This window comes from Aegilops tauschii, chromosome 3 (assembly GCF_002575655.3).
Source record: "Aegilops tauschii subsp. strangulata cultivar AL8/78 chromosome 3, Aet v6.0, whole genome shotgun sequence".
NCBI lineage: Eukaryota > Viridiplantae > Streptophyta > Magnoliopsida > Poales > Poaceae > Aegilops > Aegilops tauschii.
In genome coordinates, this window is record NC_053037.3 from 446,571,870 (window position 1) to 446,582,384 (window position 10,515).

The window sequence follows — 10,515 nt, forward strand, 5'->3', positions numbered from 1 at the left end:
AAGAGATACCTGACCAGCCCTCCAGTGATGGTGGCGCCACGACCTCTCGAGCCCCTGGTGCTTTATCTTGCCGCCACCCCATACTCCGCCAGCGCGGCTCTAGTGGCAGTTCGGGAAGAGCACCAAGCCAAAGGCGTGTCGCGTCGAGCTACGCCACCAGCCGAGACGACGCAAGATCAGGAAGGTGTCGCAAGGGCCGTAGCAGCATCAGCAGAGGATCAAGCTCAGCAGGACGGCGCCGCCGAGACACCGACAAGCGATCAAGCGTTGGGGGCTCCCCTACCTCAGGAGACGCCCCAACCTCCACAAGACACGAGCCTCATCAGCGCACCAGCCCTCGTCGAGCACCCGGTGTATTTCGTCAGCACAGTGTTGCGGGATGCAAGGGCACGATATCCCATGCCTCAGAAGCTCTTGCTCATGCTCTTGGTAGCCTCGCGTAAGCTGCGGCACTACTTCCAGGGCCACCCCATCAAGGTCGTCTCAGCCTACCCATTGCAGAGAGTGCTCAGGAGCCCCAATTCTACCGGAAGGGTCGCTGAGTGGAACATCGAGCTGCAGGCATTCCAGTTGGAGTTGAGCACTACCAGGGTCATCAAGGGAGCCGCGCTCGCTGATTTCGTGGCGGAATGGACGGACGCCCCGGCACTTGAAATAGGCGAGGATCAGTCCCTCTTGCCGGGAAGTGAGGCACCTGACGGCTGGGTCATGTATTTCGATGGTGCCTTCGCACACCAGGGCGCGGGGGCTGGAGTAGTGCTCATCTCGCCCACTCAGGACAAGCTCTACTACGTTGTGCAGCTCTTCTTTCATCATGGCGAGAAGGTCTCCAACAACATCGCAGAGTATGAAGGCCTCACAGCTGGCCTGAAAGTTGTGGCAGCCCTGGGGGTGAAGCGCCTCACCATTAGGGGCGACTCGCAGCTCCTAGTCAACTTCTCCAACAAGGTATACGAGCCGAAGGACGAGCACATGGAGGCATACCTCGCGGAGGTGCGCAAGATGGAGAAGCAGTTCCTGGGCCTGGAGTTGCAGCACGTGCCCCGTGGCACCAACAAGGAAGCTGATGACATCGCCAAAAGGGCATCCAAGTGGCAGCCCCAAGAGCCTGGCGTCTTCGAGGAGCGGCTCTTCAAGCCATCAGCAACACCACCACTCTCAAGGATAGCTCAGCCTCGAGAGGAACTCCCGCAGCCGCCTGCCACAGGAGCCCCAGCCTGTGGCCCGACCTCGGGAGCGCGCCTACTCTTGGCGCTCGAGCCCCAGGAGGGATGCTGGACCAAAGAATTCAAGGAATATCTGACGCAAGGGACGCTGCCGGAGGAGGAGGAGGACACGGAGCGCGTGGCCTGGCAAGCCACGACATACTGCATCTGGGACGGTGAGTTATACAGGAAGTGACCAAATGATGTTTCACTATGTTGTATCTCCAGGGAACAGGGGAAAGAGCTGCTAGCCGACGTACACGGTGGGGACTGCGGGCACCACTCATCGTCGCGAACCCTCGTCGGCAAGGCATTCCGCAGCGGATTCTACTGGCCTATGGTGCTCAACGACGCAGCTGAGCTGGTGAGGTCCTGCGAGGCCTGCCAATTCCACGCCAAGCAAATCCATCAGCCAGCTCAGGGCCTCTAGACCATCCCACTCTCGTGGCCGTTCGCAGTCTGGGGACTGGACATCCTGGGCCCGTTTCCTCGAGCGCCAGGGGGCTACCGATACCTCTACGTTGCCATCGACAAGTTCACCAAGTGGGCGGAGGTGGAAGCCGTCCGCACCATCCCAGCCGGCTCTGCGGTCAAGTTCATCAAGGGTCTCATGAGCCGTTTCGGGGTCCCCAACCGCATCATCACCGACAATGGCTCGCAGTTCACCAGTAATCTCTTCAAAACATATTGTGCTGACCTTGGAACACAGATCTGCTACGCTTCAGTGGTGCACCCCCGGAGCAATGGTCAAGCCGAACACGCCAACGCGGAGGTCCTGAGAGGCCTCAAGACCAGGACCTTCAAGAAGAAGCTCGAAGCCTGCAGCAGGGGCTGGCACGACGAGCTCCAGTCCATGCCGTGGTCAATCCGCACCACTGCCAGCAAGCCAATGGGCGAGACCCCGTTCTTCCTCATCTACGAAGTGGAAGCGGTTCTCCCTCACGAGGTCAAGCATCACTCCGCACGGGTCCTGGCGTTTGATGAGACACAACAGGACGCCACGCGGGGGATGGACCTCGTGCTGGGGGAGGAACGCCGCCGCGAAGCTGCACTACGGGCGGCAAGATACCAGCAGGCGCTGTGGCGGTACCACGAGGTCAAGCATCACTCCGCACGGGTCCTGGCGTTTGATGAGACGCAGCAGGATGCCACGTGGGGGATGGACCTCGTGCTGGGGGAGGAACGCCGCCGCGAAGCTGCACTACGGGCGGCAAGATACCAGCAGGCGCTGCGGCGGTACCACTGTCGCAGCGTCCGTTCCAACACCTGGAACATCCAGCACCTCCGGAAGTTCTACCCATGAAGAAAGGCCCAGCGCCTGTGAAGAAGGCCCAGTGCCTGTGAAGGTCTCCGCTCGTGACACTCTCACGTAATAATGAGTGGGGCTGTACACGCCCCGGAGTCTCAGGAGTGCCGCCCTCGGGCCTCGGGGGCTCCCTCCCACGTCCAAGTGGCATCACTTAGCTCCGCGCTCGTGAGAAGACTTGAAGACTAGACTAGGTGCCGGACGCGGCTTTTCATTTGCTTTCCATAGTTGGCTCGCCCTCTTTTTATTGAAGTTTGCTTCTGGAGTTCTTTGCTGATTTGGTGATGTCGCCTTTTACCGCTGGTTTCGGCTCCAGTTTAGCCTGCACTCTCTCTCGCATACCTCGCGAGGGGGCTAGGCAGGCGCCCTCGTGAGCGTTTTTCCTTTCTCTGCCTTTCGTCTGCTTTTTTGCGAGGCACCCTTGTTCGAGCCCACAAGCTGGCGCACCTCTTCTAATCCGTGCCCCTCGGGTACCGCGATATGAAGCGCTGGGTCAAGGCTCGGGTGAATGATAAGCCTCCTAGCGAGCCTCCTAACGAATTTTTTGCAGTTCCTAAGTTCCCACCAAGTCAAGGAAGGCCTTGACAGGCACCAGGAAACAAGTGCCCCGTGAAGAGGAGGCTACCCCAAATGTGTCAAGCTAAGTTATCTCTACACAAAATAACGACACAACACAGAAACGATAAACATAGCATAGTGATTGAGGAATCATGGTTCGATACACGCCCTTCCGGGGCCCATACTGGTTTCTTTTTCGATACAGGAAGGAAAGGAAGAACAAAATAAAAGCGGCGCCTGCCCCTATAGCGGTCCACGGGGGCGGGCTCTTGGCGCCGTCCTGAGCTCAGCCAGACCCCTCCTCGCGCTTCATGGAGGCGCGGCGACAAGACGACCCGTTTCTGCCTTCGAAGCGGGCGCGGCGGCTGGTCGTAGCCACCACTGCTGGAGCTATCGCCGGGGGAAGAGCCGCCGTAGCTGGATGAGACGCGGTCGGCACCAAGGGCGGGTTCGCCCTCATCCTCGTCACGACCATCGCCAAGGCCGAGCATCTCCTCACCGTCATTCACCTCGGGGCAGCACCCGGCGCGGCGACCATCTTCCCCAAACACCCTCACGTAGAGGGTCATATCACCGTCATACTTGAAATGGAGGGTGCACCGCCTGCCCAGGCCGCGCGTGCGAGCGAATGTCTGCCAACCGCGGGCCAGAGCTATGTTGCCCGCGGCGGAGACCTCGACCGCAACCCAAGAAGCCCTGCCGCAGGAACCGTCCGCCTGCAGCCAGAGCCCGCCTGGACCAGAGGCTGGCAGCTCGTCGGCGAAGAAGTGCGGGAGCTGAAGCCAGTTGCCGGCCGGGTTCTCCGACCAGACGGCGAACTCCAGCAGCACCTCCGCCGAGTGGAAGCACGGCCGGGGAGGCCGCGCAACCACGACACGTCTCCCTTCATCGACAGGGCTGCCACGACCGGAGCGACCCCTGCCACGCGCAGTGGCGCCACCGCGGGAACGGGGGGCCACGGCGGGGGTCGCGGTGTGCTTGCGGGGACGGCCGCGTCCACGCTTGGGCGCTGGAGAGCTGGGCCCCTCGCGAGGGGCCTTCCCCTTCTCCATGGCAGAGAACCTCCTCGACGGCGCCATTAGCGTCGCTGCTGGCAATGGAGCAAGGAGGAAGAAGCAAGTGGAATGGGAAGAGATGGGCGACAGGGGCTCTGCCCCCCTCCCCATTTATAGCAGGAGAAGGCCAACCAGCGCCCCCCACGATCACAAGTAATGATGGTTTTTCCGTGCACGCAGCAGTGACTCGTCAAGTCGGGCAGTTGCCAAGGCAGCGTGGGGAAGCAGACATGCCCACGTCCAATCAACCGCCACGCGTCAACCAAGGCCGCATGCTATTGGGGCCTGCGGTGCTCCGCACTTGCCCTTCAGCTTCGCCTCGAAGCCAAGCCCGAGCGCGCCTTGGGCCCGGGGGCTACTGTCGGCGTTCTGGGAATGGGGGTCCCCAGACTTGCCTGCCTGTGGCCCATGGCGTGGCTCTGCGAGCGGGCCCGTATGGCCCATCTTCACCAACAAGCTTTCAACACCCTCGCGAGGGGCCAAGCCTCGCGAGGCGGACGACACAAGACCTCCTCGGGAGTGGTCTCACCAGGCTAGCTCGCGAGGGGCGCAGAGATCAAGGCAAGGCAAACCTTGCGAGGTTCCAGTGACGTGAGCCGTGACGATCGAAACCAGGCGTGCGCCAGGCGGGCGCCAGCGCGCACAGTGTCCTTGTTTCCTCTTTGATGCTAAGGAGGCAAGCGCAGGCGAGGAGTACCGAGGCATCAAGCAAAGGTTTCCATATCGGTGCAACGAGACCAAGACCAGCAGGACGGCAAGACGGAGGTCACCGTGGAGCCCAAGACGGCGTCACCACCAGAGCCTTTTATAGGCGAAGACTAATTTTGTCAGGATAGCTTTTACTAGCTGTCCCCTTTCAAATTGGCCGTTGTTGGCTCCCTTCCCGCTCAATATTTAGGGAGAGGACCAGGGACTCTATAAATAGGACTAGCCACCATAGTAGGAGAGGGGGGGCCGAGAGGCATCTCTTCTCATCTTGAGTAATCCTCACCCACACAAGTTCACCGAGCACAAGAACACCTCGCCTCGGGAGGCTGTTCTTCCCCTTGTACTGTTCATCCTCAGCCCAAGAGGCAATCCACCACCACACGCTGGAGTAGGGTATTACACCACGATGGTGGCCCGAACCAGTATAAATCTTGTGTCTCCTCTGTTGCGAGTTCGCCGAGCTAGCCTTAGAGATCGTAGCGAGGTTAAGGGCGTGGATCGGTAGGGGGAGATCTTCGTGCGCACCCCGGTGTTCGAACCTTGAGGGTTTTGCCGGAACCCGAGATCCGACAAAAGGGCCCTCCAGCGCTTCCCCCGGCAGAGGACCTACCTCCGCACGGCGCCTTGCTCCACGCGGCACGGGGGAGGTTGTGGCTCCAAGCCCCCCGTGCGCAGCCACCAGCGCTTCGCTCCGGCCAGGGGCGGAACCACCACCCTAGGATCTCCGTCCACCGTCGCGATCTGGTCCACCTGCAGCCCATGGTTAGTGTATGCCTGCTCCCGCGATACCTGTTGTACCCCGTCGTCGTCGCTGAAGGGGTCGGCGGAGCCTTCGGGTGACTCGTGTAAGACTCCTCCTTCAAGCGTTCCACCGTGCCATCCCGGCTCGAGGAGCGCGTCGGGGCCCACCTCGAGCGCGTATTCCGGGTTCACCATGCGGGGCACATAGGCATGGACGGTCGCCCCGCCAGGGCCACCACCTGAGTGTCCCGCGCCTAGAGCTTCCCGCCATGACACCTGGCCTTGGCGGCTGCCGGGTTGCACTCCAACGCGCCCTTGCAGGGGGCTGCCAGCGCTTGCTCCTGTCCGTGATGAAGTTGCAGCGGTGGGACGCGTGGCGCCAGTGCCCACGTTGGTGTCGCCGGGTTCCTCCGTTGCCCCCGGGGGTGCGCGAGCTCGCCGGGGCCTCGCACGCGCCTCAGCTACAACCTGAGGCGTGGACAGGGAGCAGAAAGGCGGCTCGCCCCTACAGGCACAATCCAACAGTTCGGCGACGCGTTCCAGCAACGCGTCACGGCCGCTCTCTACCAGTCGGCACCGCCGCAGCTCCCGCGCCACCATGAGTGCGGCTCACATGTTAGCTTGTTCCCGTCGGGTGTGCGGCGTCGTTGCCGCGGCGTAGCTCGAGGCCCTTGCGGCGGCCCGCGCGCGCCGCGGGGTAAGGGTGGAAGGCGTCGGACCATGCCGCCCGCGCCTCGCGGCGCTCGGCGGTGCATGTGCCGCCTGGAGCGCGGAGTTGAGGTCTTCTTGGGCGGACGGTGCCGCCCAGACTGGCCAAGCTGCCCAGTGTTCGGCATCGGCCCTCGGGTCGCCGGAGATCGGCACCGCGGAATATTGGCGAGTCTGTCGGTGTACAAAAGTAGGGGCACTCCTTTTTACCCCTTTACTTGTGCACGGACAGTCGGAGCTGCGCCCACGGCAGGGGAGGGAAGCCGGAGAGAAGCCAAAGGCACAAGGCGATCAGAGGCAACGCCAAGACCAGAAACACAAAGAGCAAAGGGGGCAAGGTGGACTCCCCCGGCAAGAGCCTTGCCGGGGCGACTTGCCCAACACCAACAGAGCGAGCCACCCTTGAGCCCACGGGTTCCGACCCAACCAACTACGTTGGACCCCAGAGCTCGGGAGGCGCCTCTGAGGTGGCATGCAGATCTTTGTCAAGATCATAAACACACAAGATCAGATGAGGACCAGAAGACGCCGACCCTTGATAACCCACAAGTATAGGGGATCACAACAGTTTTCGAGGGTAGAGTATGCAACCCAAATTTATTGATTCGACAGAAGAGGAGCCAAAGAATATTCTCAAGCATTAGCAGTTGAGTTGTCAATTCAACCACACCTGGATAACTTAATATCTGCAGCAAAGTAGTATGGAAGTAACGGTAACGGTAGCAAAAGTAATATTTTTGGGTTTTGTAGTGATTGTAACAGTAGCAACGGAAAAGTAAATAAGCGAAGAACAATATGTGAAAAGCTCGTAGGCATTGGACCGGTGATGGAGAATTATGCCGGATGCGGTTCATCATGTAACAATCATAACATAGGGTGACACAGAACTAGCTCCAATTCATCAATGTAATGTAGGCATGTATTCCGAATATAGTCATACGTGCTTATGGAAAAGAACTTGCATGACATCTTTTGTCCTACCCTCCCGTGGTAGCAGGGTCCTAACGGAAACTAAGTGATATTAAGGCCTCCTTTTAATAGAGTACCGGACCAAAGCATTAACACATAGTGAATACATGAACTCCTCAAACTACGGTCATCACCGGGAGTGGTCCTGATTATTGTCACTTCGGGGTTGCCGGATCATAACACATAGTAGGTGACTATAGACTTGCAAGATAGGATCAAGAACTCACATATATTCATGAAAACATAATAGGTTCAGATCTGAAATCATGGCACTCGGGCCCCAGTGACAAGCATTAAGCATAGCAAAGTCATAGCAACATCAATCTCAGAACATAATGGATACTAGGGATCAAACCCTAACAAAACTAACTCGATTACATGATAAATCTCATCCAACCCATCACCGTCCAGCAAGCCTATGATGGAATTACGCACGCACGGCGGTGAGCATCATGAAATTGGTGATGGAGGATGGTTGATGATGATGACGGCGACGGATTCCCCTCTCCGGAGCCCCGAACGGACTCCAGATCAGCCCTCCCAAGAGAGTTTAGGGCTTGGCGGCGGCTCCGTATCGTAAAACACGATGAATCTTTCTCTCTGATTTTTTTCTCCCTGAACACGAATATATGGAGTTGGAGTTGAGGTCGGTGGAGCTCCAGGGGGCCCACGAGGCAGGGGGCGCGCCCAGGGGGGTAGGCGCGCCCCCCACCCTCGTGGCTAGGTGGTGGGCCCCATGGCCTTGATTCTTTCGCCAATATTTTTAATATTTTCCAAAAATAAGTTCCGTGGAGTTTCAGGTCATTCCGAGAACTTTTGTTTCTGCACGTAAATAACACCATGGCAATTCTGCTGAAAATAGCGTCAGTCCGGGTTAGTTCCATTCAAATCATGCAAGTTAGAGTCCAAAACAAGGGCAAAAGTGTTTGGAAAAGTAGATACGACGGAGACGTATCAACTCCCCCAAGCTTAAACCTTTGCTTGTCCTCAAGCAATTCAGTTGATAAACTGAAAGTGATAAAGAAAAACTTTTACAAACTCTGTTTGCTCTTGTTGTTGTAAATAAGTAAAGCTAGCATTCAAGTTTTCAGCAAAGATTATGACTAACCACATTCACAATAACACTTAGGTCTCATGTTTACTCATATCAATGGCATAATCAACTAGCGAGCAATAATAATAAATCTCGGATGACAACACTTTCTCAAAACAATCATGATATGATATAACAAGATGGTATCTCGCTAGCCCTTTCTGAGACCGCAAAACATAAATGTAGAGCATCTTTAAAGATCAAGGACTGACTAAACATTGTAATTCATGGTAAAAGAGATCCAGTCATAGTCATACCCAATATAAACTAACAGTAATGCATGCAAATGACAGTGGTGCTCTCCAGCTGGTGCTTTTTAATAAGAGGGTGATGACTCAACATAAAAGTAAATAGACAGGCCCTTCGCAGAGGGAAGCAGGGATTTGTAGAGGTGCCACAGCTCGGTTTTGAAATAGAGATAAATAATATGTTGAGCGGCATACTTTCATTGTCAACATAACAACCGAGAGATGGCGATATCTTCCATGGTACACACATTATAGGCGGTTCCCAAACAGAATGGTAAAGTTTTTACTCCCCCTCCACCAACAAGCATCAATCCATGGATTGCTCGAAACAACGAGTGCCTCCAACTAACAACAGTCCCGGGGGAGTTTTATTTGCAATTATTTTGATTTGATTTGCATAAAGCATGGGACTGGGCATCCCGGTGACCAGCCATTTTCTCGTGAGTGAGGAGCGGAGTCCACTCCTCTTGAGAATAACCCGCCTAACATGGAAGATACGGACAACCCTAGTTGATACATGAGCTATTCGAGCATACAAAACAGAATTTCATTTGAAGGTTTAGAGTTTGGCACATACAAATTTACTTGGAACGGCAGGTAGATACCGCATATAGGAAGGTATAGTGGACTCATATGGAATAACTTTGGGGTTTAAGGGATTGGATGCACAAGCAGTATTCCCGCTTAGTACAAGTGATGGCTAGCAAAAGACTGGGAAGCGACCAACTAGAGAGCGACAAGTCATGAACATGCATTAAAATTAATAAACATTGAGTACAAGCATGAGTAGGATATAATCCAGCATGAACATAAATATCATGAAGGCTATGTTGATTTTGTTTCAACTACAGGTGTGAACATGTGCCAAGTCAAGTCACTCGAATCATTCAAAGGAGGATACCACCTACTATGCCACATCACAACCATTTTAATAGCATGTTGGCACACAAGGTAAACCATTATAACTCATAGCTAATTAAGCATGGCATAAGCAACTATAATCTCTAATTGTCATTGCAAACATGTTTATTCATAATAGGCTGTATCAGGAATGATGAACTAATCATATTTACAAAAACAAGAGAGGTCGAGTTCATACCAGCTTCTCCCATCTCAATCAGTCCATCATATATCGTCCTTATTGCCTTTCACTTGCATGACCGGACGATGTGAATAATAATAGTGCACGTGCATTGGACTAAGCTGGAATCTACGAGCATTCAATAAACAGGAGAAGACAAGGCAATATGGGCTCTTGGTTAAATCAATAATAATGCATATAAGAGCCACTTCAACAATTTAATCATGGTCTTCTCCTATCGACCCCCAATGAAAAGAAAAGAAAACTATTTACACGGGAAAGCTCCCAACAAGCAAAAGAAGAACATGAAATATTTTTGGGTTTTCTTTTAATTATTACTACTACAGCAAGAAAAGTAAACTAACTAAAAGCTATTACTAATTTTTTTGGTTTTTCTTAAGGTTTATCAAACACACAAGAAGAAAGCATAAAAAGAAAATAAACTAGCATGGATATTACAGTGAAAAAGTATGAGCACCGACAACTAACATGAGTGTGTGGACATAAATGTAATGTCAGTGAGAAATACGTACTCCCTCAAGCTTAGGCTTTTGGCCTAAGTTGGTTTATTGCCACGGATGGCCTGGCGGATATCCATAGTTGTAGTTTGGGTCGTACTGAGATGCAGCGGCTATTGCATCGTGGGCTGCAGCTTGGAGGCGAGCTATCTCAGCCCTCCTCTTATACTCATCTGCCTCCTCTCTGGTTATAAAATATCACCCTTTTGTCCCCTCACAAAGGAACTAGTGAGATAGTGGTACTGACGGCACTTGTCTGCCTCGAAGCTCACAAGATCAACGTTACGCACATATGTGTTAAATTCTTCCTTGATTCCTGCTTGAT